Source organism: Puma concolor, chromosome E1 (assembly GCF_028749965.1).
Source record: "Puma concolor isolate L17-30 chromosome E1, mPumCon1.1.hap2, whole genome shotgun sequence".
NCBI lineage: Eukaryota > Metazoa > Chordata > Mammalia > Carnivora > Felidae > Puma > Puma concolor.
Window position 1 is genome coordinate 48,718,455 of NC_141680.1, and position 8,356 is coordinate 48,726,810.

At 43.8% G+C, this 8,356-nt stretch overlaps 1 protein-coding gene and 1 long non-coding RNA gene across 11 annotated transcripts in view; one reads left to right on the top strand and one right to left on the bottom strand.

The window, feature by feature from the left end:
- The window catches only part of STRADA (STE20 related adaptor alpha), a 27,490-nt gene extending 22,741 nt beyond the window's left edge, over positions 1–4,749 (bottom strand). For 2 of the 10 annotated variants that reach the window (XM_086687705.1, XM_086687701.1), the window contains exons 1-2: positions 4,640–4,739; positions 3,288–3,453 (exon numbers count right to left, since the gene is read on the bottom strand). The gene's annotated coding sequence lies outside the window, so the exon portion shown is untranslated. The other 8 variants (XM_086687704.1, XM_086687700.1, XM_086687708.1 and 5 more) reach the window with 6 other exon arrangements.
- Positions 1–5,762, top strand: part of LOC147574474 (uncharacterized) — a 23,756-nt gene extending 17,994 nt beyond the window's left edge. The window contains exon 6 of the long non-coding RNA XR_015244237.1: positions 5,275–5,762. This is a non-coding gene — a long non-coding RNA (uncharacterized LOC147574474). The remainder of the gene's footprint in view (positions 1–5,274) is intronic.
- The last annotated feature ends 2,594 nt before the right edge of the window (positions 5,763–8,356 follow it).

An 8,356-nucleotide genomic window follows, 5' to 3' on the forward strand; every position in this document is an offset into this window, starting at 1 on the left:
TGGTAAATGAAAAAACAAAATGTAGTATATATGCCAGCAAAATACTACTCAGCAACAAAAAGAACTTTTTGGGTGATGAAAATGTTCTGTATTTTGATTACATGGTAGTTACCTAAGTGTATCTGTCAAAACTCAACAAAACCATTAACTTAATGTAGGTGTATTTTATTCAGGGTAAATTACATCTCAACAAAAATGATTTTTAAAAAGATATTTTTCATGTTTATTTTTGAGAGAGAGACAGACAGAGTGCAAGCAGGGGAGGGGCAGAGAGAGAGGGAGACATAGAATCCAAAGCAGGTTCCAGGCTCCGAGCTGTCAGCACAGAGCCCGACGCAGGGCTTGAACCCACGAACTACGAGATCATGCCCTGAGCCGAAGTCAGCCACTTAACCAACTGAGCCACCCAGGCACCCCACAACAAAAATGATTTTAAAAACCAAATGACGAGAGGGGCACCTGGGTGGCGCAGTCGGTTGAGCGTCCGACTTCAGCCAGGTCACGATCTCGCGGTCCGTGAGTTCGAGCCCCGCGTTGGGCTCTGGGCTGATGGCTCAGAGCCTGGAGCCTGTTTCCGATTCTGTGTCTCCCTCTCTCTCTGCCCCTCCCCCGTTCATGCTCTGTCTCTCTCTGTCCCAAAAATAAATAAACGTTGAAAAAAAAAATTAAAAAAAAAAAAAAAAAAAACAAATGATGAGAGACACCTGGGAGGCTCAGTTGGTTAAGTGTCTGACTTCCGCTGAGGGCATGATCTCATGGTTCGTGGGTTCAAGCCCCACGTGGGGCTCTGTGCTGACAGTTCAGGAGCCTAGAGCCTGCTTTGGATTCTGTGTCTCCCTCTCTCTCTGCCCCTACCCTGCTCACATTCTGTCTCTGTCTCTCAAAAATAAATAAACATTAAAAAAAATTTTTTTTAATTATAAAAAAAAGTCAAATGACTAAAATAATCAGAAATGCTTTTGAATACTCTAGAAAAAAAAAACACTGCCAAATTCCTCCTTTTTTTCCTAGGAATCCTTAGAACTGCTTCAGAGAAATCAAAGAAATAGTTTTCAATCCAGGGGAGAGAGGAGGCCTTTCAAAATCATCTACAGTTTTGTTTTGCTTTTTTTTTTTTTTTTATCAAATTGCATTTATCTTCACCCCTATCCTAATTTTCTTACAGAAGATCATCATCATGTTAAGAATCATTTATCCTGGCATTAAATAGTAAACATATTGACTGAATTTGAAGAAAAAAAGATTATTAGAATACACATTGTTTAATAACATTAAACACAAAGCATCATGCAAAAGAAATTTAAGAGGAAACAAAGTCCACATCCATATGTAGTCTACAACAGAAAGAAAATAGAATATTAATGTAGATAAAAAGATGATTTTTATCTGAAGGAACTGCCTATGATCTGGAAAAATACTAGCAATAGAAAATAAAGTCAATCCCAAAACACTGTATAAACTAATATAACAAACCTAAAAACTGGTCCTAGACCACCACACCAACAGCTTCATTAATTATCTGAACCATTGGCTCCCAAACCAGGATGTGTTTCAAATTAACTTGTTAGTTATAAAAACCTTTGGATGCTCAAACTCCCCCCTTCAAAAATTTTAATCCAGCAAGTCTGGGGAATGCACAAGTAGAAACGGGCAATTCATTATGGTGTTCAGCAAAGGGAAAAGACAAGGGACCTGAATAGTTTTATGGAAGGGATGGGGGGTGGGGCTTGAATGTCAAATACAACTTAAAGAAAACAGCAATTCCAAGCATGAAATAGTATTACTACTGATTTTTAGTACATTCTTTGTTTTGTCCACACATGTATCTCCCAGTTTCTAGAATAGTGCCTATCACATGGTAGGCACTCAGTAATGTTAAATGACCAACCAAATATACTGACAAATGTGTTGGCACTTTGCATACTCTCCACTTAATGTGAGGCCAGTAATAGGAGCACAAGTCCACATATATGAGAACAATGAAGAGGCCTTATGTGAATGCTAAGAGTATCGACTTTCTTCACCAGGCAGTAGAAAGTAACTAGGTTTTGAACAGAAAGGTGACAAACACAGAACAGCGGTCTAAGTGTCTCTCAAACTTTATTACGCATTCAAATCATTTGAGGATACTGCTAAAATTGCAGATTTTGATTTAGAGATCTGGAGTGGGGCCTGGTAGTTCTAAAAAACTTCCAGATGATGGTAATGCTGCTGATCTGTGCACCATCGTACTGACTAATGTTTGAGAAGCCTTGTTGGAAGGAACATTCTAAGGAATATTAATCTGCAAAGGGATGGGAGAAGGGGAGGTGAAAAAACCCAGAGAAAGGAATGCCAGTTAGAACACAATGCCAGTGGACCATATTTGGGGTGATAAGAGCCTGTAGGAGAAGGAATGGTAAGAAATAGATGGACAGGGGAGAAGGAAAAATAAAGAAATTATATTTAATTAGCAAGGACACCATAAGTCATCTAGCCCATCCTCCACCCTTCAGAGGAACAGCTTTTACAAACTCCTGAATGTAAGGTTACTTTTAACCTCTGCTTGAAAACTTCCCCCACTAGAGACTCTACCTTATCAGGGAACCCATTCTACTTGTGGACAACTCAGATGACTCCTGATTTTTTTGTGCCCAAGGAACTGGGAAAGAGTAGTGTGTCAGCGACAAAACAGGAAACTCAGAGGTGGAAGTGGTTTAAGTGGAATGATGAGTTCGAGTTTTTAAATCATAATGAGGTTGAGAAAGTAGATATGCATCCCAAATGGGAAGGTGTAGCAGTCAGTTAGAAGAGACACATTAGAGATGGCTATGTGGACTTGGGAGTTAGCAGCTAAAGCTCTACAAGTGACAAACTCCCCAAAGGAGAAAATGGGGAGAGCAAAGCAGGCTGGGGAAGCAAGCCTTGGGATAGGTCCATACTTAGGACATGGCACTTGAAGGCAGGTAGGAAATGGAGCCCAAAGGAAAAACTTTAAAGGTTCTGCTTCCCTTACTGGACCACTTTTGCTCCCCCAACCTGGTTAACTTTGACTTGTCACTGCTTACTACTCATCTCAGGTGTCCTGTGCTACAGAAGCTCTCCCTGACCACCGCTCCCCCCGCCCCCACTTATGTTAGGTGTTCAGTCTCAGTATTCAATCCTTAAACCTACCACAATGTTAACTGCCAAGAGTCTTGTTCACTATTGCTTTACTCTGCCCAACACATAATATGGGCACTCCCGTATCTGTTAAATTATTAATAGTTAAAAAAAAAAAAAACAGTAAGCATTTATGGTGAACTTACTATGTGCAAGGATCTGTGCCAAACGCTTCACAGAGATCAGCTCACAATAAGTACTATCATCCTCGTTTTACAGATCAGGAACTTAAAGCTCAAAGAGGTTAAGTGCCCCAAATTCCCCACAGGCAAGTGGTAGAGGACTTGTCAGATCTTTTCCAAAGCCCGTGCTCTAGAAGCCAGAGTGATAACACAGAAACATAGGGAGAAGTGTCAAGACTGTGTGTGCGAAGATACAAAGATGACTGAGAAGACATCGCCTGATTTGACAATGCTGCTGACCAGATGACAAACGGTATAGAAATAATTCATTTGCCTTGATTTTTTTTTTTTCCCTATTTTTGTCACTGCTTTCTTAAACTTCTTCAATGTCTGGGGTTACAACTATAAACACTGCATCTGAGTCACAATATTCTAAGAAACCTGATCAAAGGCTGGGGGAACAGACTTAACCAGTTCAGCACTGTAACTAATGGCTGAATAGGATCCTGGCCTAAGGCAGGTAACCGAGTGAGACTTGCTTTCAATTCTCAGGGACAAGAAAGTCTTGGGTGTCTTTAGACAGTATCAATCAGTCAGTGAAGAACTGTCTTAATCCTTCAAATACATATTGGAATACGGTTCTACTTCAACAGGTAGTATACAATAAGAAAGGGACCAATACTAATGGCTTTTCCTCTTTGAGGGAATCAAATTAGAATATGCTAGGATATCTTAACAGAGAGCTGGGCTGATAAATTAGTTCCCCATTTCCTGGAAACCTGAACAATTTTATTTAACCACTCCCCTTCCCTCGAGCTCACTTCCCTACCCCCACCGCCCATCTCCACCCCAAATCTACTGTGGGCGCTGAAACATTCTTGGAAAACAAGACAATTAGCAGCTCTTTGTTTTTGCTGATTCAGGGAGTCACCTAAATCGTTCTTTTAAGGGGGTTTGCCTGTCCAGCCTGGGATAGATGGAAATTGGGGTTATGGGATCGGGGGGGGGGGGGACGGGGGGAGCGGAAGAGGTCAACACAGGATCGGCCGCCTCTTTGAGCAGGACAAACTGACACCTGGGCCCCAGGTTCCCCACCTGGAAGTGTGGGGGGTAAGATGGGTACGGAGAGCAGGCGCTCGCCTCTCCCGGCAACTCCGCTCCGGTGTCTCCCGGGCAGGCCCAAGCCTATTCTGCTCTCAGGCTGCAGTCCCTCATTGCGGGAATCGAGGAACTGGGTAAAAAAGGGGCCCGTGGAGGGTGAGGGGGGGCCGGGATGGCCGATCTGACGAAGGCCCAACCCTGAGGAGATGGAATCGGAGTCAGGGCGAGAAAGAACTGGTCCTGGAGCGCACCAGGCGGCCCCGCCAGCCCGGTACCTGGTCCTGGAGTTAGCAAGCAGTCCCGACCCCGTCTCAGCTCCGCCTCCTGAGTTTAGGGCCGCGCAGCCAGGCCGGTTGCTGGGGGAGGGGGGGGGGGGGAGGAGAAGGTACGCAACGTGCCATGCGCAGTAGCGGGACCCGGGGAGGGCTGGTGGCGGAGAGCTCCACCCCGCCCCGGCTCAGCCCGCGCGAGCACGGAAGCTCCGCCCTCCCCGGCCCAGGCGTCTGAGGAAGCTCCGCCCCACCCCCCCGCAGCTGCGAGCCAGTGGGGCAGCTCCCCAGCGGTGGGTTCGTCGCCTCGGGGGCGTCCAGCCCCAGGGGAGGGCCTTCCTTTGTGGCCGCGTAAAATGCGCTTCTTCGCTTCAGAGTTAGCTCGGTCCTTGACGGAATCAGACGTAGTCTGTCTCTAACAGAAGGGATCTTTTTCCCCATGTGCGTGGAAGCCGAAGGCATTAGCTCGTCCTCGGTGGGCCCTGTGGGGTTCGACAAGAGCTCCCGGGAGCCTCCGCGCCCCTGCAGCAGGAAGTAGGATAATTTCAATAATGAAGAGTCAGAGGGACTAGAGTAGGGCAAATAGCTGATGACTTGGCTACTTTAAAAAAAAAATTTTTTTTTCTCATTTTGTGTGGCAGTACTTCAATGGAAAAAGCTGTTTCGCACTCTTCTTTGAAGACATCTCAAACGCCCTTCCAGCACCAAACGAGCTGCAAAGGGGAAACCCACTCCTTCTCTGTGCCTCAGATTCCTTATTTGTAAAAGGAGGAAAAATAGCTCAACTAACGCGAACTTTTTCCCCCCTTCTGGATCTTTACGTCCCTGGATCCTTCCCAGTGCACAACTCTGAGAGACGTTCTGTAGAAACCCGTCAAGCCTAAGCCAAGCTGTGTTGGTCTTGACAGAGGAGGACACAACCAAGTGAGACAGATCTGTGAGACTCCGGTTTTTTCCAGTGACTTACCCTCGGGGTGGGGCGTGTGCCCACAATTAGGTAGCCCATCAAGTATTGAACACTGGCTCTTCGCAACTCTGACCCTCGACACAGATTTGTACTGGTCTAACTTCCAAGATGGGGGAGAAGTTCTGCTGCATCCAAACTGATGGATAAATGATGCTGAAACTCCATGTGAACTTTGCCTAGTGACTGATAACGCGCCTCGGGGCCTCATTCAATTTTACATACAGCACTTTGATGTTACCTAGTCCTTTAACATTCCAAAGCACGGCCGTCACTACTCTCTCTCTCTTTCTCTCTCTTTTTTAAGTAGGCTTCAGGCCCAGTGGAGGCCAACACGGGACTTGAATTCACACCCCAGAGATCAAGACCCCAGCTGAGATCAACAGCTGCTTAACTGAGCCACCCAGGTGCCCCTATTCTATCATTTTCAAATTAGGATGGCGCTCTCTGCAGCAGATGTTAAACTGACAAAGCAAGATGGTAGAAAATGAAGTCAAAATCTTGGCGAGTTCTTCAGAAAAGACCTTCAAATGTGGTCTTTGCAACTGAGGGTGCTAGAAAGGTCATTGCCTTTAGAGATGCCAAGTGATGCAGCCGTCACAATGAGGAATTTGAATACGGAGGCTCCGCCCACCACCTGTAGCCAGGCAGCTGTCATTTTCTAACTGGATGTTAATCAGGTAAGGAGGTTCCAAGGTCTCACCATCTTCATGATTGCCCACAAAAGCTAGCTAGAGAAACTTTTGGCCCAGACTTTGTGACTGTTTCAGGGAGCAAATTTCCACTCACTTTAGTTTTCCTTGCGAAAGCATCTCCTAAATCCAGATAGCTTAGAAAACCAGTGTTAATGGAAGGTCAACTTTCAGAGTTTACAAAGTCTTCCTGCTTTGCTTTTGACTTGTTATGGGCAAGTTTTGCTTTGAACTCTGTGCATCCAGTTTAAACTAAGCGCAGTGGCCTCTTCAAGATAAATGATTAGAAAGGTAAGGTAAAACCAATTGCCTAGAATACTCAAGTGAGAGAAATGCTCATGATACTTGGTTTTAGTAAATTGGGTGGGATTATTTAACTTGTAGAACACCTTATACGTCAAAACACATTATACATGGTGTTTGTTAGGTCCTCTGAAGAGCCATTTCAGAAGGGGGAAGAGTGGATAATGCCCACTTATAGGGGAGGAAACAGACTTGTTCAAACACTAAGACCGCACCAGGGTCCCTGCCTACAAACCCAGGGCTCTTTCCTAAAGCGGAAAACTAGCTTCCAGCTTGGCTACAAACTTTCTAAGTGATACAGTTACATGCAAAAAAAAGATGCAGAAGAAAGCTATTTGAGCACTTAAGTTCAAAATGTGATAGGAAAGCAGTTAAGAGTTCTCCCTCAAGCAAAACTGATACAATAACCTAGGCAGATGAACTATCTGATTTCCAAATGTAACTTCCACAGAACTAATCACTTAAAAAGGCTTGGGTGTCTTTTAAGTAAATAAAAGTTATACTATTTGGATAAGACCAAATAGATGAAGTTAAAGAAGGCAGTTAATTTTAAAAGATGAAAATGAAAACACAATAGCCATTAAAAGTGGTACGGTAGATGCAAGTTTCTGCCTTTTAGGAAAAAAAAAAAGTCAGTTTTCTTCTGAAATCGGTATTACTTCTCAGTTAATGGAGCTGAGAAGATGGCATTTAGCTTGTCCAAAGATTAAAACATTACACTTTCTTCCAAATGCAAATAAATCTTTTGCTGGTCACCAAACTCCAGAAACGGAGAAAAGTAATACTTTTCACTATTGTTTTAGCAGTCTGTACTAGAAGCCACTCCTATTGGGTAGAACTGCTTCCTCCCTTTGACATCTTTTAAAATCCTTCAAGATAAGTAGAAATAGGAACAGTAAGGAAAGAGAATCTGGGATAATACAGTATTTTACTTGTCCCACGAAAACCAAAAACCAATAAATCCACTGTAGAACACTGCTCTAAATAATTTTCACGTTGCCTATTCCCACTGGACAGGTGGAATGAAATACCAATCAGTGTTTTCCTTTGCTCTACTTCCCATCTAAAAAACGAGTTTCACAGCCAGTGCATGACAGGGAAAGGTTCTATTACTAAGGAAACAGAAATGTATATCATCCACGCCTCATTCCAAAATACCCTGTCAGATTTTGCAGCTAAAGTTAGAGAACTCTGAGAAGATCTGCTTGGTTTCCATTGGGATAAAGGAAAGCAAAAGAGAGTAAAGCAAAGATACACCATTTGGAGAATAGTCCTAGATGATACAGAATCTGAAACAGGCTCTAGGTTCTGAGCTGTCAGCACAGAGCCCAACACAGGGTTTGAACTCCTGGACCGTGAGATCATGACCTGAGCTGAAGTCAGACGCCCAACCGACTGAGCCACCCAGGTGCTCCCTTTTTTTTAATTAAAAAAATTTTTTTTCTTTTTAATGTTTATTTTTGAGAGAGTGTGAGCCAGGGAGGGGCAGAGAGAGGGAGACACAATGATACCTTACATTTTTAAAGTGCTATAGTTTATAAGAGAATTTTACACATTACCTCTTAGTGTTGACCTACCTATGGAGTAGGAAAGAAAATAATTACTATCCTTACTTTCTAGGAAGAGGAACAGAACAGAGACTCAAAGAGGCTAGTGACTTGCCCAAAGTCAAGGGCTTAGTATTGATTTTGCTGGCACTAAAGCCAGGTCTTTATCTTCCCAGCCAGTGCCTGTTTTGTCATTGCTAAGCGCCCAGGCAATGCA